The 25291-nt window shown below is 33.2% G+C and overlaps 1 protein-coding gene across 1 annotated transcript in view; it reads left to right on the forward strand.

The window, feature by feature from the left end:
- The window catches only part of LOC131030613 (immune-associated nucleotide-binding protein 9), an 89437-nt gene that overhangs the window by 34543 nt on the left and 29603 nt on the right, over positions 1-25291 (forward strand). The window lies entirely within an intron of this gene.

Below are 25291 nucleotides of genomic sequence, written 5' to 3' on the forward strand. Positions count from 1 at the left end.
GGATACTTTGAAATGAAAACCTATCTTAGGAGATGCACCTAATACTATTTCAAAATTATACTTGGTTTGGACACACAAAATGACTAACTCATCAAGCCAAAACATACACAACTTATAATTTAAGACACATCTTGCAAAAAGGATTTAAAACTAGCTTCAAAACACTAGTGACAACATTAAGAATTAGCTTTAAAAGTCATCACATTCTAATGTCTACTTCCTAAGTGATAAACACAAGCAGTAACCGACAAAGTATATAACATTATGCATAAAGTAAATAGAAATGAGATAGAAATCAAGGAGAAGATATATCATCACATAATTACATCCATCATTCCAAAAAAACTTGTACAATAACACAACTCCTATAAGGACAAAAGACTTGATTTTATTAATCAAAAAGGTCTCTAACAATTGATATACAAGTTTTAATTGAAGAGTTACAATGTTGTTCTTTAACTTAAAAGAGATCTTAAAGCTACAATACAAGATGAAATATAGAAAGGATTGGAGGAAAAAGGGAAGAATAGAAGAAAATTTATAGAAAGAAAGAGCTGATCTATAAGTAAAAGATGTGACTAAGGTCAAACTCTCGCTCTGACTCTCAAACTTAGCTCCAGTTGGCTTCTTCCACCTTGGTTTATCTTCATCTTTCATGAGTTTAGCTTCTTTGGTCAAATTTGATTGAAAATCATGAAAAAAGTGGGTGATAACTAATGCTAATGGAATCTTGATGGGTGCAAAGTCCCTCTTGACTCATTTGCGACCTTTTTAAGGGATTAAACTAAAGTAAAATTTCTAATATGAAGAGTTACAACTAATTGCAACACCTTAGAAGACTATTCTAGAGAGTTTGTAATGAATTGCATAATTTTGCTTATTAGGCATAGGTCTCCTTCGAGCTTTTGGCTTCAGTAAAGCTTTCAGGTCACTGTATTAAGTTAGTCAGTAAGAATTGTTCTAATTTTATCATCACAAACCCTTGCATAAAATATCATTATAACTTTGGGACTACATTTTGCCCTGTAATAAGTCTCTTGTCTTTTACTATTATAATTATATTCTTCATATCTGATCATTTCATGGCCTCACTTGATTTGACTCTAGTGTTTGAGACAAAAGATTACTCATATTTGTCTTTGTACTTTTGATGACCATCTTCTTAAGTCTTCAATGATGTGATATATTAATGACAATGAATCATTATAGGACTATTATTTGCTTATTGTTTAGGACTATCAAACCATCTTGAATGAATGTCACTACTTCTCACTACCATACAAAATGACTGTAGTTTTGAAGCTACAAGCCTTTCTAGGTGCAATCTTTTTGTTTGAAACTCTGGAATATGGTCCTAGGAACCTTGAAAGGTTTATGCCATTTGTATTCTTTCAAATTTTCAAAACCAAAAGACCATAATGACTTTTTTCAAAGTAGGATTAGCATTGTCTTTACAAAATTCCTCACATATTTCCTTGTGAGCACTATTTTTGTGTCCCTTTCTCAACCTTGGAACTATCATAATCATAGGATTTCTTAATATCTTCTATATTATGCTTGCAAAGTTATCACATTTATTGATATGAATCCCCTTATGTATATTTCTCTTTCCTTGAGGTGATGTTGCACTTTGTTTCACACTCCCTTATTCATATTTGACATGTATGTTGATTGCCATAAGACTATGATCTTGAGGGCCGAAGGCCAAAAATTTGATCTAAGTCTCATGTCTAATACAAAACATTGCTCATACTTGTATTTGCCTTGGCACCACTATGAAAATTTGAAAACTATTAAGACTATCTTTTTTGCCTTTGAATTGTTATTATATAAGAAATGAATCAAAGCTTTGGGACTATCTACATTTCCATTTACATATTCAAATCTTTTCTTGTCACTATTAAGACTATGTTGACATTTGTGCGATCCATACACTTTTGAATTTAATGAGTTCTCCATATTCTCTATCTTGTGATCTCTAATGATTTCTATTATTGTGAAGACTATCACCGACAGTATTAATTCTGATGAAACTTGATGTAAATTTATTCCCTCTTCTTAGGGACTATCGTTTAAGTGTCTCCTTTGTTTCTAATCTTTAATTCAATGACATTTTTTGCTCCTATCTTCATGTTTGTTTTCATGAGAAATATTCAAGGTTCTTTGTACATAATAATTTCATCATCACTGACATCAATGAAAAGGCCTCCTTTAAAAAATCATGAGACTGATCGATTCAACATATATATGCACATGACCCTCCAATTTCCATGATTTTTATAAACAATCCCAAGTCTACCATTGTGTACTCTCACGACTGTCATATTTGTTCTCTATTCTACAAAAAGACAATCCCTTTTGTTTGACAAAACTCACAAATAAAACTTTCAAGTATATTTTGTTAAACATACGATGATAATCACTCCCTCCATGCTATTAATAACATTCTCTTGTGTTAAAAAAAACAAAAAAGGCTTGAAAAAGATGCTAGACCTCTATTCATTTGTTCTAATTTTTTAACACTCTTTGTTCTATATTTTGACTACTTTGTCACTTCTTCTGATTGAATAGTCCAAATGATTGTACCAAAATATTATATTCTCTCTCACAACTCTTTTTTCCCTCATGTGAACTAGACATTTTGGTTAGTACAAGAAGATGAGTCCACTTTTTGGCCAAAAAGTGGATGTGTTTTCCCTGATTTTCAGGTTTTGTCTCATTTGAGCTTAAATTTTGAAACACTTGGAGATTGAATCTTTGAAAAAATTAGAAATATAAAAGATAGCACTCTAAGTCTACTTTCTAAATATATAATTTATTTTAATACCCACATAATAAAAAATAACTTTTTGACTGGAGTTCTAAAAACTATGTTTTAAAAATGGTTGTTTCAGGACCATACCATGCATGTGTACGACCCACACTTTTTGACAGAATTAAAATCATTTTCTCAAACCCTTTTGGGAAATGATTTGTAACACACTAAATATTCATGAGCATATTTTTTTGTATTTTTTTAAATTAATTTTTCAATGACCGTAATTATCTTTTTAAAAATTTGACATGTACGAACCACATAATTTGAAGTAAACTTATAATTTATTGATTTTTTTAAAATAGAAAATAATTTTGTGTACATTGATGACATATAATTTTTTTTCCAAAATTCATTAAAACAAAAAAATTATTAAATTAACAAAATTAGTTAATATTTCAAGTTTATGGACCCGATTTAGTATAATTTAAATGAAAATTAGTTAAAATAATCAATTTTTTTATTTTTTTTACATATTTAGAATATAGATATTATAATATGAAGTGGGTTTTAATGTCATATAAAAATTATCTATTTAGACGCACGTAAACTATTTCATAATTTCATATTTGTGCTTTCATTCATGGAGATTTGAATTTGCAGGTCCATGTCTTCGATGTGGCCATCCCAGCACTATATCGGACCTAGTCCCGAGGAAAGTGGTGGTTTGTGGAATTAAATTCCATAAAACAGGGGCCTGTTCCTAAAAATTACCATTATTGCCCAAAAATGAAAAAAAGTGACTGAAAAAAAGGGTAAAATTGGATTTAAAAATGGGGGCCCATTTATAAAAAATGGGACTCTGTTTCATTTTCAAGCGGGCCCCCATTTGACAACAAAATAGGGGATCCTATTTAGTTTCACCTCAGGCCCTCATTTCTATGAGTGTGTTTTCCAACGCATGAACTTCTCCCAATTTGTGACCTATTACCTAACACTTACCCATTTGTGTAAGGCTAGAAATTATATCTTTTCATCATGTTTGCTAATTTCTAAGTTTGGCTTTTGTGATCATTTTCTCTAACTTTTTCGCTTCCCTTATGGTTGTCATCAAATCTGTCATTTATAGTAGTTGTGCATGGTGTTATCATCATTTGTTTTGACTTTGTGTTGGTCAATGTCCATAAGATTTCATTCACTGCTCTCTTACTCTATTTTTTGACCTTTCTTAAGATCTCCAAACATTATCCTTGTTTTAGATCTACATCTCACCAAGCTTTATAAACACTCCAATGATTATCAATGTATTCAGAACCCTTCATCAATAATACTTTTTATTTATAATCCCTATTGATGAGGATGACATGTCTAATGGTGAAAGTTAGGGTTTCTACCATTAGAGGGATGAAAACCACTAATTTGCCCTTATATTAAAAAATGGATGAATCCAATAGATCCAATCCTGAAGAGAGAATGATAAGGACTGAATATTGAATGGATTTAAGAATGGTGTGAATGAGTTGACCCTCTTTTGTGAGTTGAAATGCTGAATTAAGGTAAAAGTATTAAAAAATTAAGGTAATTATGTTGAAACAATGAGCTACAGATGTGGGATTTTCACATGCACATTGATCTAAGAAGCATATGCACATTTATATCTAATCACTAAAAAATCTCTAAAACCGTCACGACTGGTGTGCCCATCACCTTAGTCCTTGTACTTTTACAAAAAATGTTAATTCATCTCTCCAAATAATTGAGACCTATTTTAAGCACACAAAAATAAGTGAAAATAGGTTGGGAATACGTGTTTTCTTAAGTCAAACATCGTTTGAGGAATGAACCTTGATTGAAATATTGCAAATACTGAAATAAATGATGGAAGAATATACCTTAGATTTGCAATAACTGATGATGTTGCTTTGATTCTTGAATGCAATCACATATGTTTTGTGAGATGGCATGAACATGACAAAACCCTAATCACACACACATGCATGCAAATGAAAGATGTAATGATTCTCCACAATTGATGAATGAAGAAATGCAACCTTGAAGATTTTTTAGAGATGATTAATGAATGCTCCAATACTTAAATGGTTGATGATGATAATTTCTCCTATCTCTTATGGTGTCCTCCTTATCTTGTTTTATACAAATGAAAAGGGAAAACCTCCTTATATATACTTGCCCATCAAAAAATGTATTAATTTTTTGGCATAGGCCAACCCAGAGAGATATTTCCCACTCATTTTTTAAGGCGCAAGAGAGGATCAAAGAGGGGACCAATTAAGGGGGGCTAGAGTATGGTACCCTAGTCCCAATGAAGACCAAAGAACCACACCCTGGTCCTATCCTTTTTTAGGGCCAAACTAAGGAGTTATGTAGGGGATAAAGTGGATACAAGACCCAATTTTCATGGTAAAGGCATAAGAAGGTATTAGTTAGGCATAGGGATGGAAACACTAAGGTGAGGGCCATAAATTCAATTAAAAGTGTAAAGGAGTGCAATTTTAGGATGATACATTTAGCCCCTAGTTTAGCAAGAGTATGATCTTACACAAATACTCATGGTAAAGTAGGCGGAAGAGAGATGAAGAGGAATGCAAAGAAAGATCACAACTTAGAGTATAAGATATTAATAATTTTGAGAAACTAAGCCCCCAATATTAGGATCTTAACTCCAACATATGTAAGAGCAGACAAAACAAGACAAAAACAAAAATACAAATAAAGATAGAAATGCAAATAAAGGCAAAAGACACAAAAAACCATACATATAAAGTTAAAGAACAAAATCAAGACCTCAAGTCAACTAGTCAAAGAGACCTTGATATAAAAATGTCTCAACAACTAATATCATTCTTGAACAATTCCATCTCATAAACATAAGTAATAACATAAAAGAGAAAATTTATCATCATCCATGAACTATCAATAGAAAAGCAACAAGTTCATGAGAAGAAGGAGAGAGAGAATGAATTTATGCTCGATGTGTTTATCCTAGTGATCCATGAGAAGAATGATGAGAGAGGACATAGATACCTCACCCCTAGATGTTTGCATCTAGGTTATCCATGCTCAAGAGAAGAGTAGAAATAGTGTATCCCTATTCTACTAGTTGCACTCATCCTCATGCATGTGTGTAAGTGATGTCTAGTTTCAAGTGTGAAGCATCTCAGTTTTGAGTGTTCATCAACCCTTTTAAGGAATGTAATGTAAATACAAATATCAAGAGGTGACTATGTGTGCAAATTCTGAGGGGTGAATGTGTAAATGACAAGAGGTGAATATTTGTAAAAATGCCAGGGGTGAATGGCAGATCCATGCTTGGTTTCAAGGACATCTTGTGTAAGAGTTTTTCTCTGGTTTCAATTATGTGTTGCCTCGTCTAAGATATATATCAAATGCCATGTCTTGTTTTAGGTGTGAAACATGTTGTGCAAGAGTTTTTTTCCTTTTGTTTGGAGAATGAACACCCCATTTAAGGCATGCAACAATGATATACGAAAATATAGTACAATATGGTAAAAAGGGAGAAAAATAGGCACCCCTCCTTAATATGTCAACATTTCACTATGTTGACATCTTAAGGAACCTGGAAACAAGGATACCAACCTTCAACACCGAGTAGATATCTCTTAGGCAACAATGTCATAAATACAAGATAAAGAGGGAATACTCTTCAAGCAAGGGTAATATAGTTAAAAAAAGAGATATCTTGCAAAAAATGTAAAGGAGATCCTTGCTGGAGAATAAATCTTTTCTGGAAATACATCTACCTCTAAGAGGACTTTCTTGAGCGAATATATCATCTTCTACCAAACAAAGGGAAGGAGAACAATAATACATACCTTCCCCCTATTGCTAGGTGAAAGAGATTCTTGATCAAGGATGACACATTTTTGACCCAATGTGAAGGGTAGGTTTGTAGTTGATATACGTTGCCAATGGAAGAAAAGGATGAAGCCACAGACTTACACCTCTAGTATAAAAGAGACTCCTTGAGAAAACCACAACTTCAGACAAGGAATGACATCAAATCATAAGAAAATGCCACTCAACAAAGGAAAAATAAATCTTTAGAAAAGAGAGAGAGAGAAATCATTGTCCCCCAAGTGTAATGACAATGAGAGGAATTACTAAACTTCTAAATATAGATAAAACATAAGCAAATGCAATAAAAAGGTATTAATATATGTAAAATGCAACTCTAAGGAAGTGGCAATCTTTCAAGAGAGAGAGAGAAAGATAATAGATTCCCCTAAAGGGATTAATCATAAGAGACATACCATTTCATTCAAGAACGGATATCAACACATGAAAAATGCAACCCCTAAAAGGTGTAGTGATACTTTAGATAGAAAGAGATAAAGGGAAAAGCCATCCTTTGCCCCCCAAGCAAGAAGACAGGGATAGATTAGGGGGAATAATCACACATTTCTATAGGAGAGATTATCCATAAGAGATGTGTTTATTCAAAGAAATAATAAGTCCTATTCAAGGAACACACATGCATTAATGAGAAGGGTAACTCTATGCAAGAAAGGACATCAAGTGATGAAGAATGCAATCCTTAAAAAAAATGGTGAAACTTTTAAGATAAGAGATATGATAGAGGCAAAAGAGGATCATGTTGCTGCCCCAAGATGTTTGAAATTGAAAAAAAGAACCACCTCTAATGAAAAAGAGCCCCTAATTAACTTCTTATGTCATAGTGTGATGAGCAAGATGAAGGTGAAAGGAGTGCTAAGGCACTATCATTTCACCATGGAAGATATCAAGATCTATTGAAAGACATATAGAAGCATGATCATATTTTTCTTTAACAAATTCCTTAAATGATTTAAATATTCCAAGAGAATGAGAGCCACCATGACGAAAAACTAAATGTACACTACATTTATGCTTAGTACTAATCTTCACAAAAGGAAAAACCACATTCTTGTCAGACTTCAATTTCCAAAAGATTCTAGTACCCAATTGTTTTTAACATCAATAGGTGTAGGCTTATTCATTTGAGATTGAGGATAAGAGTTATTATTATAAGAAGAATGATTCTCATCAATGATTTTAATAGGTTCTTTCACTACATTCTGAAAATGGGGACAATCATTAGTATGACGGTCATGAGCTTGATGAAATGAACAAAAAGGAGTTTTTGAACAAGAAGAACCTTTATGGGAATAAATTGCTTGTTGTCTTGCAAGATGATATTTTAAATATTAAATCCTAAGGAGATCATCCATAGGAGATTTATTATCACTTCATAGGCCTTCTCTGTTGGTTTGTGTAGGAGGGTTGACAAGAATTCAAATTCCTTGTTCAAATTTTCCAAGTCCTTGTCCTTTAAAACCTTGTTTCGATATTATGTTAAAGCTACTCATATAAGAATTTGTTAACTGAGAAGGTGGTGGGACAATATAATAAATTTCTTTGAAGTTGGTAGTGTAACAATGTTTGGAAGTAATGAAGGGATTAGTAGATTAAGAAGTAATATCTCGTGGAGGAGGATTTTCCTTTCTTTCATCGTGCATATCCTTTTTGGTAGATTAGGAAGGAAGACCCTTATCATGTAAGGCCTCATATTTACTTAATGTTATGTGGGGAGAGAGATTATGAATGAAATGCATAACATCATCTTATCTACAAAATTTTTGATGATTAAGATAGGCTCTAGGAGAATGAGGATCTAGAGATATGGAATCACCAATATTTTTATTTTTCCACCCTTGCGCTAGAGTATGTATGTAATAAGAAGATGGAGCCATGTTGTTATTCAATGCTTTCTCTGCATTAGAGAGATCACTTATAGGAGAATTAGCTTGTTCTTCATTCTCATTAGATACCCTAGGAGAGGTACAAGTGTTAGGTTTTTCATTAACATCTCTATGATTAGGATCTACAAAATATGTTAGGTAATCTACATATAAAATGAATTTTCAAAACACCATCACCATAACACAAAACAAATGATAGATGGAATCTTTGAGATCTAATTGATTAAAATGAAGAAACTTGGAAACCCTAAAAATGCAATATGTCAAAGTGTTGTGAATGAAAAGAAGTAACATGAAGTCAAGCCATTATCCAACACATGATTATAATAAATCCATTGATTTTCATGATGAATTTTTAAATTTAGATCCAAACAAATTAACAAAAGTAAATCAGGGTTTTATAAATAAAACCTCACAATTTATGCAAATTGATAAGAACCACGAATTTGATTTATTTTTTAATTTTTTTAATTTTGAAATTAAAATTAAAATTTTCAAAAATGTGAAATGAAGTTTAAAAAGTTAGAATTTTGGAACTTGACATTTGAATTTTGAAATGAAATAATTAAACAACATAATTTTTTTGTAAAAATGATTGTTTAATTAATTCAGAAAAAATAATAATTGTGAAAATTTATGCAACCTTCTAGGAAATTTGAATTTAAAATTAGGGCTATGTGAAAATAACTCCTTAATTTTAATATTTAAATTAAAAATCAGATCTAAGGTTGAAATTTGGGAATTGAAATAATTAATCAAAAATTAGGCAACCCAGAAGGTTAATTTAAATTTTAAAATTTGATCCAAGATTGCAAATTTTTAATTTGAGGTATCTCTAAAATGATAAATTCAAAATTTAAACAACCCACAAGTTCAATTTTTAAAAAAAATTTAAATTAGGGGTTTCGAAATTAGCCACTTAATTTTAAAATTTAAATTTGTAGGTGAAAATTTGAATTTTGAAATTGAAAAACACTCGGATATGAAATAATTTATTCAAACTAAGCAATTAATAAGTTTAATTTTGAATTTAAAATTAGATTTTTAGTGAAATTAACCTTTCAATTTTTAAAATTTGCAAGGAAATCAAGCTTGTAAATGAAAAATTTAAATTTAAATTGCATAAACAGTTAGATTTGAGAATAGAAATCATAATTCAATGTTTAAGGAGTTGGCTTCACCAAAATGTAATGGTGGAAAATTAGGGTTTCCACCATAAGAGGGATGAAACAACTAATTTACCATTACATTTAAAAGAGGAATGAATCCAATAGATCAAATCCCAAATCAAGAATGATAAGGACTCAATATTGAATGGATTTAAGGAGGGTGAGAATGGATTGATCCTCTTTTCTGAGTTGAAATATTGAATTAATACAAATTGCTAGAGAATGAAGGTAAATTTGTAGAAATAGTGAGCTACATATTTGGCATTTTCGTGTGCACTTGGATTTGAGCAGTATATGTAGATTTGAATCTGATCCTCAAAAAAACTTCAAAAATGTCAAGACTAATGTGCCCATCATCCTAGTCTTCCTTCTTTTATGCATGCCAAAAAGGGTTGATTTGTCTCTACAAATAATGCCTATTATGAGGGATACAACTCTATACCTATTTTCTAGACAAAAAGAAGGGAAAATAGGTTGGGAATAGGGGATTTCCTAAGTCAAACCCTGGTTTAGGAATTAACCTTGATTAAAATATTGCAAATACTGAAAAAATGACGGAAGGATATCCCTCAAATCTACAGTAAATGATAATGATTCTTTTCTTCTTGAATGTAATCTCATGTGTTGTATAAAATGGCGTGAAAATGACAAAACCAAAATCACACACACATTCTTGCAAATGAATGGTATAATGATGCTCAACAATTGATGAATGAATAATTGTAGCCTTGAAGACCTCTAAAGATGATTAATAAATTCTCCAATGCTTGAATGCTTGATGATGATAATTTTACCTATCTCTTATGATATCCACCTTATCTTGTGTTATACAAATAAAATGGGAAAACCTTCTTATATACTTGCCCATTGAAAAATGCATTAATTTTCTGACATACGCCAACACGGGGAGAGATTTCTCGCTCATTTTTTAAGGCACAAGAGGGGATGAAATATGAGACCAATTAAGGGGGGCTAGAGCATGGTGCCCTGGTCCCAATGAGGACCAAAGTACCATGTCCTAGTCCCATCCCTTTTTTGGGCCAGACTAAGTGGTTATGTAGGGGATAAAGTGGAAACAAGGCCCAATTTGCATAGTGAGGCCATAATTAGGCCTTAATTAAGAATAGGGATGCAAATACTAAGCTGAGGGTGCCAAATGTGATAAAAATTGCAAAGGGTTGTAATTTTTGGATGCTACAACATCCACCCTTTGTTTTTCCATAGCATCAAAAGACACTTTGTATTTCATAGAATTCTTAAAGAAATATTAAGGAACCAATTTTTTCTCTTATATCTATGTGTTTTTAACCATTCTTGACAAGATTTAATCAAGATCTCAAGAATTACCTCCTTTTATAGACATTTATTTAATATATGATTATTGTCAACCATAATTTTAAGATTGCATATGAAAGAAATATCAAATTTTTACAATATTCACTCATCCACATTCCTAGAAACACATAGATTGGAATAATATTTGGTGTATAACCTGGTACATGTCAACAAGAGAATTCAACTAAAATCTCTCTAAATCCTTCTTTGTTGCATCAAACAACTGATCAACTATCTCTTCAACACTCTAGATGCAATTGAAAGCCTACTTGAACTACAAATAAAACTTAAAGAAAACTAGGTTTCCCTTATGTGGAGACTCATAGAGTATTTTAATAATGTGAACCTTACTCTCTACAAGAATTTCAATGATGAAAAACATTGAAAAAATTGACCATTTGACCTTTATGCAACACATAGTTTCCTATTTGAAAAATTTAAATCTTTTAACCAAGAGATATATCAACATTACTCTTTCAAAACATAAATAAAAATATATCTGATGTATCATTTTTCTTTTAATCTTCAAAAATGACCACTACAATAAACTCTTTATATGTCTTAGGGATCTTTGTAATGATATTTTTGAATTAGAAGAAAAAAATAGGTAACTTTTGGTTGACCTCCTAGGGGTGTTTGATTGTTAAACATGATATATCAATAGTCTTAGCATCCATTTGGTAAGGATTCTTAGCATTTGAATAAAAAATATTTAAATCAAACCTAACATGACTATTAGAAGCACTGAACAAGAACAACTAACTACTAACCAAACTAGAACTTTTGCAACTACACATAGGGAAAGGAAAGAACTGAACTAAATTGAAAAACTTTGTGCTATTTAAGAACTTGGTGGAATGAGAGGATAATCTACCCTACTCTAACCAATCGACCATTATGGTCTCAAACAAATCCATTCATTGATTGGTTGAAATAGCTTCCCTTTTCATCAACAAATGATGAGTTACATGTTTCTAAAACATGGAGATGAGATGAAACATGGTTGGAAATACAAAAAACTACTATAACATTTCATGAAAAATCATAAGCAAGATCACATACCCTTTGATTTTGACCAAACACACTACTAATTTGGATTGTATATGTAGGTTGGATTTGTTGTTTTGTAGGTACAACTTCATGCTTGGCTTCTATTCTGGAAAGATGCCTAATTGGGCATCCTCTTGAGATGCTCATCTTTGTATTTTCTCTACTAGTTTCTTATTTTTCATTTGTCTCTGCAACCACAATACCAAAGTGATTAGAAACATTCAACTCATGTGAAACAAAAGAAAGGATACTTGTTTCATCTACCTAACGATGTTGATTACAAACCTCTATTTCTAAAGATGTCAATTTATTATCAATATTAGAGAAAATTATTCAATGGTACTTAATAATATACTCACATCATGATAAACCTCATCATAGAAAGTATTTTCCAACACACTCTCTTGATTTATTTCAAAACTCATACATTGGAATTTTATAACTTGCTGATTTTCTTTCTCTATTTGAACAAGATTTGCATTCATATCAATCACTGGACCTTTCATAATCATTCTATCCTCATTTATTTTCTTATTGAGCTACAACATGTCTATATGATTGTATTTCTCTTGCTAATCAAAACTTACCAAATTTTTTAGTTGATATATATTCTCTCCATCATTGCTAACAAATAAGGGAAGATCAACAAATAATTCAAATTGAACTTCAAATATATCAACCTTTTCTTGATCTAGAACCTATTTTTCCTCATCTACAACCACTTCTAACTCTTGTGGAAAATCTAATTTATCATTTTGAACCTCTAGTATAAACATAACAACATCCTCTTTCTATTATACAACCCAATTGTTTTGAGAAATCAAAATATGATTGGGTTCATTTATGGATGTGGTGATGGTACTAGGAAAAGAAGAATATTCTTGAAGAATAGAATAATTTTGTTTAGTATGGTAATCATGAAAATTTTGGTAACTTTTAAAACTTGGGAAAGAATATTGACAAACGTTCTCTTTCACAGGTTGATCTGGAATATAAGGAGTTGGTTGGTCTTCTTGAATGGGATCTTCAAAAGTTTCCAGTTGATTAATTATAGGTTATTGAACTAAAATAGGATTTCTAAAACTTTGGAATGCAAAAATTTTAGGCTCTTCTTTTATAGACTCTTGAAAAGAAGGAGGACTCCTAAAACATCGAATTTCAAATTAGGGAGATTTAGGAGACTCACCTTGTCTAAAGCTCAGAATTTTAACCTTGGAAGCTTCTCACTTGGAAAGAAATAACTTCATCTCCAACTGTTTTGTAGGAATCAATTGTTCAAGATTCTCATCAAATTATCTTTCTCAAATTGTTGATCCTAAAGATAGGCCTGGTAAGCTAACTCTTCTTACTCATAAAGATAGGGTTGATAAGCCCACTCATTCTACTACAAATCAAATTGTTGTTGTCTCTTGATCTCATCAATCAACTTATTATAGTATTGCAATATACTTTTGATCATTTGTTGCTCATTTCCATTGGTTTTTAATAGGTCTTTTATCTTGCTAAATTCTACACTTTTAGTATTTTAAGGCTGAGTTTGCAAACAAGCATGTTGATTTGGAGTAAAATGACCTTCTTGGGATTGACTTTGAGTGTATATTGGGTACCAAGAAGGTTGAGAAGGGGTGGGTGGGTGGTAAGCATGATAAGTGCACAAATTACTTGTTGTAGCAGGGTTCTCTAGAAAAAGACCAATATTATGGTTGTTTGGATGTAGCTGATAAGGAGGTTCATGGATAGTATCTTTCATATGGTGGTGGGTATACATATTTTCCATAAAAAGTTGACATTTCTACTTATTAAAAAAGATGGAAATTGGAACAAAGGATTGTTTTGAAATGTACCAACACTTGTGTCTTTGAAACTAGAAGATATTCTTTACAAAGCTGCAAGGTGTGTATGGATCTTGTCTCCAAAGGTTGAAATTGCCGATAACACACCAAATACAAGCAAATTGATTAGAGGAATTAAACTGAAGAAGTTCAATTGGGTCTCACCATGCATGCCAAAACTATTGTCACAAGGATCTACACCTTCATGCTAAGTTGGGAGCTTAGAAATCTTGTGAAACATAAAAACACCTTCAAGCATGTGGGTTGCTTGTAGTGAAGATGAATCTCTAGAGTGAGATGGTTCTCCTAATGGACCTCCTAGAACTACTATCTCAATGGGAAAAAAAGATAGAAAAGGCTACATTGAAATGAAAACCTATCCAAGGACGTGATTCACCAAATGTTATATCATAATTATACCACTATCCTAGACACACAAAATGACTAACTTGTAAAGCCAAAACATGCACAACGTACAATTTCAGGTGTATCTTGCAAAAATTATTTTAAAATAGGTTCAAAATATTAGGGACAACATTAATGAGTTGTGAAATTCATCACATTGTATCCTCTACTCCCTAGCTAATAAACACAAGCAATAACATATAAAGTATACAATATTTGGTATAAAATATATACAAATGAAGGAGAAGATACATCATCACATGATTACATCCATCATTCCAAAAAATTGCACAATAACACAACTTGTTGGCATATGATGAAGCGGTGACAATGTATGTTGTCATTGATGTCAATAGGTGAACTGGTATGAAGATTGGAAGCGGTCATGGTCAACCAGGATGGTGGAACTGGTGTCAGGGTTCATAGTCAGGGTTCACTACGTGTTAATACTGGTTGGTATTCTCTGTTCAACTATAGGGTTTCCATTTTGGCTTATGCGGTGCAACCGATGGTGTTTTGTGAACAATAAGGATAAGGATTAGGATACCATGTCAGTTATGTACATGTGAATGATTTCCTTGAGGATCTTGCATATGAAGATCAAATGCATTGAATATCTACCTCAAGAATGTGAGATTTTCTGAGTGGTGTGTGAAGTGTGTGTGATGGGTTACTGATTTCCAAATGCGGTGAAGATTGGACAATGCAGAATGACTTGAGATCTGTTTTAGATCATTTTATTCTATGCAATGTGTTTGAATGGTCAGGATTGGACCGCTTGTAATTCTAAACCTAAATGTTTAGGGTTTAGGGTATATGCTTCCGACCTAATTTTTGTCTATAAGGTTGATGATGTTTGTTATTGTTTGTGTTGGCAAATGATGTGTTTGTGTTTGCATGTTGAGATACTTGCCAAACTAGAGTGTGGAATTTCCAGAGTGTGATTGTGGAATGAGAGGAGCTGAAAAGTATTTTCCTTAGCAAGTAGTGCTATTATTAAATCAGAGCTTTACCTATTGACTTCAAACCATTTCAACAAAATGAAAATCCCTTGACTAGGTAGCTTTAACAAGCTTGTTGAAAATCCTCTAACCAGGTGACTCAAGTTCATTGAGTTGTTTAAATCATCTAGCAAGGTAACCTTTAATAGGATTTCAAACTTTAATAGGGTTTATAGCCATCCCTTAACCAGGTGATCCCTAACATGATCAATTCCTAACAAAACCTTATTTTAAATTCTTTAACCGGACTAGGCTCCTAATGGAGTGGACTTAAAAATATTTCAAAACAAGCTTGTGGGTATTTATCCCCACGATGGTTTTTCCCATTTGGGTTTCCACATGAAAAATCCATGTGTTATGGGTTGTGAGTTTTCATTTGATGATTGAGTAGTTTTTGACTAAAGTTGAATATGCATGTAGTGCTAAATGATTGTGGTATTATTGTTAGAACTCATGCATGAATAAATTGGTAAAGTAGCTATCAAGATCTAAGATCTGTTGAATGTTGCTTTAAGTAATTTTGGTTAACTGGTTTAGCTATCTGAAGCATCTCTATTTAATCAATATTGCTATGGTTAAGTATAGTGGCATAGACAACCAGTTATCCATGTTAAGAGAGTGTCAAAATATTGAAGCATTTTTTTGTCTGTACTAATTCACCCCCCTCTCAGTACCAGTTAGGGTATTAATTTTTCATTATTATTCATCAATTGGTATCAAAGCAAGTCCAGGTCCTCAATGATATAAGCTTAACCTCTTGAGGCAAAAGATCATGCTTTAGTGATGAAGAGGGAAGGTCCTAAGTTCAATAGGGATAACTTCAAAATATGAAAGTACAGAATGAAGATTTATATCAAGAGTTTTGACACTCAACACTAGAGCTATGTTGAGAATGCCTATGTAATCCCCACTAGCACTCTAACCAATGATCAGAAAAGAGAGATTCAATAAAATAGGAAAGTCATGGAAGCCCTTATTAGCAGCCTGCTGATATTGAGTTCATTAATGTACAACATAAGGACAATCCTAAGGATGTATGGGACACATAGGAAACCATTTATGGCAGTGATGAGCATGTCAAGCAGGCTAAGCAAGAAAGCCTTAGAGGATAATTTGAAGACATGAGGATGGTTGAAGGTGAGACCATTCAACAATATGACATAAGGATCAAGACTGTGGCTGGAGCTATCAAGAGCACTGGTGGAAAAATTGATGATGCCACCATTGTCAGTAAATTTTTGAGATCATTGTTACTGGTCTATGCAATCAAGGTTGCCGCTATTTAGGAGTTAAGGTCTATCGACAAGACAAAGGTATCTCTTGACTCTATTATTGTAAAGTTGATAGCATATGCATTCAATAGCTATGATGGTAGTGTTCAAAAGATAGAGTTAGCCTTTAAAGAATCTATTTCCTCCGCACCAACTAGAAAAGGAAAATATGTCAATGGAAGTTATGAATCCAAGCCAAGAAGACACATGGATGATGAGGAGATTCTTATGGAGTTTGAAGCTCTTCTTTCCAAGAAACTTCCAAAAGGCACCAAAAAGTATAGAGGTAAGATTCCTCTAAAATGTTTTTCCTACAATAAGATTGGACATATACCTATTAACTATCCTAACAATGACAATAAGGATAAACCAGAAAGGTTTAGAAAGTATATAGGAGGAGGTAGGAGAAACCGTCTTGTTGTAGTGGATGAAGGTGTTACTGATGAAGAGAATGAGGACATGGTGTTTGTAGTTGTAAAGGAAGAGGTGTCTGATCAGAAAGCCCTTGTCTCTCGTGTTGAAAACACTAATGAGTGGATCATAGATAGCGGGTCTTCTCATCACATGACTAGTGACCAGAGAAATTTTTTCTCCTTGGAAGAATATGATAGAGGTGTTGTCCGATTTGGCAACGACGCATGTTGCATGGTGAAAGGAAAAGGATCCATCTCACTGAATGGAAAGAGCAGTGTGGATGATGTCTACTAGGTGGAAGGCCTTAAGCACAACATTTTGAGTGTTTCTCAGTTGAACAGCAAAGGACTCATTTTGGAGTTCAAAGGTGGAGTCTATAGAATTATTAGAAAAAGTGGTAAAATTATTGCCATCAGTAAGAAGACTAGAGGAAACTTGTTTCAGTGGAATGCCAAGATTAGTCAGTGCCTAATGGTGAAGATTGATGATAGTTGGATATGGCATAGGAGACTTTGTCACATGAATTTTCATAATATTGTATAGGCTAGTAAGACCAAGGTAGTAAGAGGATTGCCTTTGCTAAACAAACAGGACAATGATTTATGCATAGAATGTCAACTTAGGAAGATATCTTCCTCAACATTCAAAGGTAAGTCTTTTTTAGCAAAGAACTTACTTGATCTAGTGCACACCGATCTGTGTGGTTTGATGAAAACTAGAAGCATTCATGGAGATTGATATTTCATGATTCTTACTGATGACTGCTCAAGAATGATGTGGGTCACATTCTTGAAAGACAAGTCTGAGGAGTTTGGAAAGTTCAAAGCCTTTAGAGCATTGGTGGAGAAGGAAAGAGGAAGAAGAATAAAATGCTTAAGAACCGGCCAGGGAGGTGAATTCACTTCTGATGAATTCAACAATTACAGTGAAGAGAACCACGTCGAGAGGAAGTTGTCTGCCCCAAGGACACCACAATAGAATGACATATCAGAAAGTTATAACAGGACTATAGTTGAAGCAGCTAGAACTATGCTAATCCAAGGAAAGGTAGCTCACACTTTTTGGAGAGAAGTGCTAAGCACTATAGTCTATACTATGAACTAGTTACTCATCAAGAAAGGTAAAGACAAAACCCCCTATGAGTACTAGAATTGGAGAACTCCTAATTTGAGTTATTTTAAAGTGTTTGGAAGTAAGTGTTATATCAGGGGAGGTGAGCATCTAAGAAAGTTTGATGCTAAATGTGATGAAGGAATATTTCTGAGATATTCCTCCAAAATCAAGGCTCTCAAATGCTACAACAACAGGACTTAGAAAATTGTTGAGAGTATCGATGTCGGGGTTGATGAATCCACTAAGGAGCCTGAGGAAACCTACAGCAAGAAAGTGGAAGATGAACTAGGTGTAGCCTTCTAGGAACTAGTTAAGAAGGAAACAAGTTGCAAATGCCAGAAAGACCTCAGTGTTCCTATACTGGTAGAAGTTGTAGTAGGTGGAGAAGAAGACGAAGTGGAAGAAGAAGAGGAAAAGCAAGTAGAACTAGCTAGGGTGATTCCTAGGTATGTGAAACTACATCATGATTCGAAGAAGATCATAGGAGACAAAGATGCAGGGATACTCAAAAGGAGAAAGGTGAAAGAAAAATCTTGCATGATTTCAGAATTTGAGCCTAAGACCACAAGAGAGGCACTTACCAATGAAGACTAGATAAACGAAATGGAAGAGGAGATGGACCAGATAGAAAAGAATGCAACATGGTCCTTGATACCCAAACTGGAACAGAAGAATGTAATAGGTACCAAATGGGTCTTCAGAAATAAGCTGAATGAAGAAGGCACAGTGGTAAGGAACAAGGCAAGACTTGTATGTAAGGGATATGCTTAGGAAGAGGGAGAAGACTATGGAGAAACCTTTGCCCCAATGGCTAGACTGGAAAGTGTTCAAATGCTACTTGCATTTACAACATTCAAAGGATTCAAGGTGTACTAGATGGAGGTGAAGTGTGCATTCCTAAATAGAATCCCAGAAGAAGAAGTGTATATTGAACAACCGGATGGGTTTTCTTTGTCACAAGATAGTAACATGGTGTGTAGATTACACAAGGCCCTCTATACATTAAAACAAGCACCAAGGGAATGGTATTAACAGTTACACTCTCATCTTTTGAAGATAGGATTTCAGAGAATAAGTGAGGACAACAACATCTACCTAAAATCTGAAGGTGATTAGATTCTGATCTATGAAGTATTTATAGATGACATATTCTTCGGAGGAGATGATGAAATGAGCCATGCATTCACAGATCAAATGAAGAAATAGTTTGAGATGTCTCTGATTGGAGAGATAAAGTTCTTCATTGGTCTACATATTCAGTAGATGAAGGAGGGTATCTTTATTACCTAGTCCCAGTATATCAAAGAGGTATTAAAGACCTTTGGCATGGAGGAGAGAAAACTAATTGGAACACCGATGGTGACCGGCTAGAAAATGACAAAGGAGGATGATACAACATTGGTGGATGAGAAGGAGTATCGGTCCATGATTGGTAAGTTGCACTATATGGTGCACAGGAGATCGAATATTGCTCATGTCGTGGGCATAGTGGCCCATTTTCAGAAGAGTCCAAGAGAATCCCACTTGGTAGCGGTAAAAAGGATTCTTAGATATCTGAAAGGGATAGTTGATTATGGATTGTGGTATCCATACAATGGACAATATCATCTTAAAGTATTTACCAATGTAGATTGGGAAGGTAATGTGGATGACTGGAAGAGCACAATCGGTTGAGCGTTCTTCCTTGGTGGAAGACTAGTCTCTTGGATGAGAAAGAAGCAGAGTTGTATTTCCTAGTCTATAGCTAAAGCAAAGTATGAATGAATGGCTTCAAAGTGCCTATATCTAAAGCATTGAGTATTTTCTATGATAATACTAGTGCAATCGATATTTCCAAAAATCCAGTATTGCATGCAAGGACCAAGCACATTGAACTCAACTATCATTTCTTGAGAGAAAAGGTTCAGAATCAAGAGGTTGTATTAGAACATGTTTCCAGTAAGGAGTAGCTAGCAGATATATTCACTAAGAACTTACCGAAGACTACATTTACCTATTTGAGAGGTGAATTAGGGGTTTTTCCCCTTCATGAAATGAAGTAAACTAGAGTTGTATGATCCACATTACTTAGGTACTACAGTGTCAAAACTTACAGGATTGATGTGTTGAAGGATGTTGCTCCTCAAGGGGAGCAACATAATGGAGCTTGGAAGCTTGTGCCTTCAGTTTGGCATTGCTATCAAAGGGAGAGAAGATATCTGATGATGAAGATATATGAGGGAGAAGATATATGTTACTGAGCAATGATACACTAAGTATTGCCATCAATGCCAAAGGGGGAGATTGTTGTCATATGATGGAGCGGTGACAATGTATGTTGTCATTGATGTCAGTAGGTGAACCAATATGCACCGATATGAAGATTGAAAGCGGTCATGGTCAACCGAGATGGTGTAAACTGGTGTTGGGGTTCGCAGTTAGGATTTACTAAGTGTGACTACTGGTTGGTAGTCTTTGTTCAGCTCTAGGGTTTCTGGTTTGGCTTATGCGGTGCAACCGATGATTTTTTATGCACAATAAGGTTAAATATCAGGATACCATGTCAATTATGTACATGTGAAAGATTTACTTGAGGATCTTGCATGTGAAGATTGAATGCATTGAATGTCTACCTTGAGAATGCACGATTTTCTGAGCAATGCGTGAAGTGTGCGTGATGGGTTATTGATTTCCAGATGCGGTGAAGAATGGATGATGCAAAATGACTTGAGATCTATTTTAGATCATTTTATTCTATGCAATGTGTTTGAATGGTTAGCATTGGACGGCTTGTAATTTTAAACCTAAATGTTTAGGGTTTAGGGTTTATGCTACCGACCTAATTGTTGTCTATAAGGTTGATGATATTTGTTATTAATTGTGTTGGCGAATGATGTGTTTGTGTCTGCATGTTGAGATACTTGCAAAACCACAATGGGGAATTTGCAGAGTGTGATTACAGAGGAGAGGAGCTGAAAAGGATTTGCCTTAGCAAGTTGTGTTGTTATCAGATCAGAGCTTTACCTATTGACTTCTAAGCATTTCAACAGAAGGAAAATCCCTTGACTGGGTAGATTTAACAATCTTGTTGAAAATCCTCTAACCAAGTGACTCAAGTTCATTGAGTTCTTTAAATCCTCTAGCGAGGTAACCTTTAATAGGGTTTATAGCCATCCCTTAACCAGGTGATCCCTAACAGGATCGGTTCCTAACAAAACCTTATTGTAAAGTCTTTAACCAGACTAGGCTCCTAACATAGCGGACTTCAAAAGAGTTCAAAACATGCTTGTGGGTATTCATCCCCACCATGGTTTTTCCCATTTGGGTTTCCACGTGAAAAATATGTGTGTTATGGGTTGTGAGTTTTCATGTGATGATTGAGTAGTTTTTAATTAAAGTTGAATACGCATGCAGTGCTAAATGATTATGGTATTATTGTTGCAAATCATGCATGACTAAACTGGTAAAGTAGCTATCAAGATCTAAGATCTGTTGAATGTTGTTTTAAGTACTTTTGGTTAGCTAGTTTAGCTATCTGAAGTATTTACGTTTAACCCTGCTATTGCTATTATTAAGTATAGTGGTATAGACAACTGGTTATCTGTGTTAAGAGAGTGTCAAAACATTGAAGCAATTTTTTGTCTGTACTGATTCACCCCCCCTTCTTAGTACCGATTAGGGTATTATTTGTTCATCATTATTCATCACAGCTCTTAGAAGGCCAAAAGACTTGATTTTACTAATAAAAAGGTCTCTAACAATTGACATACAAGTCTGAATTAAAGAGTTACAATGATGTTCTCGAACTTGAAAGAGCTTTGAAAGCTGCAATACAAGCTAAAAGAAAGAAAGAAATATAGAAAAAAGGAAAATGGAAGAAACTTTATAGAAATAAGGATTTGATCTGTGTTTGAAAGATGTGACCAAGGTCGAACTCCAGTGTTGACACTCAAACTTAGCTCCAACTAGTTGCTTTGACCATGGTTTATCTTTATCTTGCATGATTTTATCTCCTTTGGTCTAATTTGATCTAAAAGCATACAAAAAGGCGGTGAGAACTAATGGTAACTAAAAGCTTGATGAGAGAAAAGTCCCTCTTGATTCATTTGTAGGGCCTCAAATTGAAGTGAAACTACTATTATGAAGAGTTTCCACTAATTGCACCACCTTGGAAGACTCTATTTTAGAGATTTTGTAATGAATTTCATGATATTATTTATTAGGAATAGGTCTCCTTCTAGCTTTTGTTGAATTGAAGCTTCCTGGGTCATTGTCTTCAATCAGTCAATAAGAATTCTTTGGATTTTACTATCACAAACCCTTGCATCAAATGTCACTATATCTTTGGGACTATATTTTGACCTACAATATGTTCTTCCTCCTTTACAAGTATATTCTTATTCTTCGTGTTTGATCATTTCATGGCCTCATTTTCTTTGAGTCTCATGTTTGAGACAAAAGATTGCTCACATTTGTCTTTGTACTTGTGCTGACCATATTCTTAAGTCTACAATGATGTGATGTTTAATGTAAATGACCCCTTATAGGACTATCATTTTCTTGTTGTTTTTGATTGTCAAACCCTGTTGAATGAATACCATTGCTACTCACTACCATTTGAAGTGACTTTGGTTAGGAAGCTACATTCCATTTTAGATAGAGTCTTTTTGTCTGAAGTCTGAAATATGGCTCCTAAAAACCTTGAAAGGTCTACACCATTTGTATTCTTTCACATTTTCAAAACCAAAACACCATAATGGTTTTGTCCAAAGTAGGATTAACACTCTCCGTTGTTGTATAGCTAGGTCGGATCCCTTCTAGGGCCGACCTAGTGCACAAAATGCCAAGTGGCCTATCAGCCTTAGCATTTGGATATCTCAGTTGTATGAGTCTAATTTGGGGCAGGCCCTATTTGGGCAAACCACTTGTGTGTAACTTGTGATTAAGTTAAATGTAACTTGCAACTAAGGGAGACTCATATGTAACTTGTAATATATAGGTCTAACCCTATCCTTGGCGCCAAAAGTATATGACCGACTTGAGGTCTATAAGGAGGTATTGATTCATATATATGCAAGGTCATAACTTCATCAATAGACATGAATTCAACAACATGAAGGTCATGTAGTGTGCTTGGGGGTGATGATAAGATCTTATCATCTATGGTTGGGAAGGCAACAAATCTGATGTTTACCCATTCATGACTAAAACTTCTAATTTATAACCCCGTTGCCAAGGATGGCATGCAACCATTATTTTTTTGCATAGCATCAAAAGACCCTTCGTATTTATACAACTCTTAAGCAACATTAGGGAACCAATACTGCATCTTGTGTTTATGTGTATATAACCATTCTTTACACGATCTTATCAAGAACTCCAGTATTACTTACCTTTATAGACTCTTATTTATTGCATGATCATTATCAATCAGAACCCTAAGGCTGCTTATGAAAGAAATGTCAAATTCTTTAGAACAATCACTCATGGACATGTTTGGAAACACATAGACTAGAATGAGATTTGATGTATAACCTGGTGCATGTGAAATGGAGAATTTGGCTGAACACTCTTTGAATCCCTCCTTGATGCGTGTCAAACAACTAATCAACTATCTCTTCAACATTCTGGCTACCATTGAAACCCTTCTTGAATTGCATATAGAACTTCAAGAAAACTAGGTTTCCCTTAAGCAAAGACTCATAAAGTATTTGAATAATGTGAATCTTATACTCTGCAAGCAATTTAGTAATGTACAAATTGAAAAATTTGACTTTTTTTTTTACCTTTATGCAATGCGTGGTTTCCTATATGAAAACTTAAAGGAATTGACCAAGAAATATATCAACATTACTCTTCCAGAACATAAATCAAAAAATATTTGATATACTTTCTTTTAATTTGAAAAAATGATCTCTACAATAAACTCTTTATAGGACTTGGGCTCTTTGTAAGGATATTTAGGATTTGGAAGAAAAACAAGGTAAAAGGGCATTAGTTGATTAGGTTATTTAGAGTGATCATGGAGTTGAATGTTGTAGCATTTCAAACATTTGTAATTTTTGTATCAAGAGAATGATTAATGGATATAACAATTAAGGATTTTTTTGTTATCTCCATCCACCACCATCGCATTGATAGTATTTCATCCTATAAACAATCTAGATGCTTACTTTATAGTTTTTAATTCTACTTAGGGGTGTTTTATAGTGAGAAGAGGTTGAATGCGATGATATGAGTGTGTTTTCCTATCTTTTACATTAAATGTCATATTCATTTGTATGTGAAAATAAAAATATTTAATATCAAACATAATATTAATATTAAACAAAATAATAATAATAATAATCGCAATAATAATATTACATATTATTGCAACAAACACTATTAATATAATATTATATAGTCCTATTTTGATTTTTTTTATTGTTTCCCATGTTGCGCAGTGGGTGCTACTAGCTTTCAATCACATATATATAATACGCTAAGAGATATCCTTCTTGAAGGCGCCTATTAGAGTTCAAGGTACATGATAAAAATAGGCGCCTCAAGAAAGATATCTCTCGACGTATTATATATATATATATATATATATATATATATATATATATATATATATATATATGTATATATATGTACATGTATATGTATGTATATGTATATGTATATATACATACATACATATATATATGTATGTATGTATATATACATATACATATACATACGTATACATACATACATATATGTATGTATGTATGTATATATACATATACATATACATACATATACATATATATACATACATACATACATATATATGTATGTATATATATGTGATTAAAATAAAATATATGTAAGCTAGTTTACATTAAATGTCATATTCATTTGTATGTGAAAATAAAAATATTTAATATCAAAGATAATATTAATATTGAGTAATAAATACAACAATAAATATATGAATTCAAAATCATTTATTTTTATAAATAGAATGTTTAGGACAAAAAAAAAATAAAAATAAAAGAAAAGAAACAGGTACAAGTTAAGATTTAAATTCAAATGTTCAATATTATATTATGATTTTAGAAATATATTATCCACTTTTGAATAAATTAATTTGAAAGTAGAGCAAAAAATTTTTTAAGTCTATTTTCATATTCTTATTTACTTATTTATAGTAATAAATA

This window comes from Cryptomeria japonica, chromosome 3 (genome assembly GCF_030272615.1).
Source record: "Cryptomeria japonica chromosome 3, Sugi_1.0, whole genome shotgun sequence".
Lineage (NCBI taxonomy): Eukaryota > Viridiplantae > Streptophyta > Pinopsida > Cupressales > Cupressaceae > Cryptomeria > Cryptomeria japonica.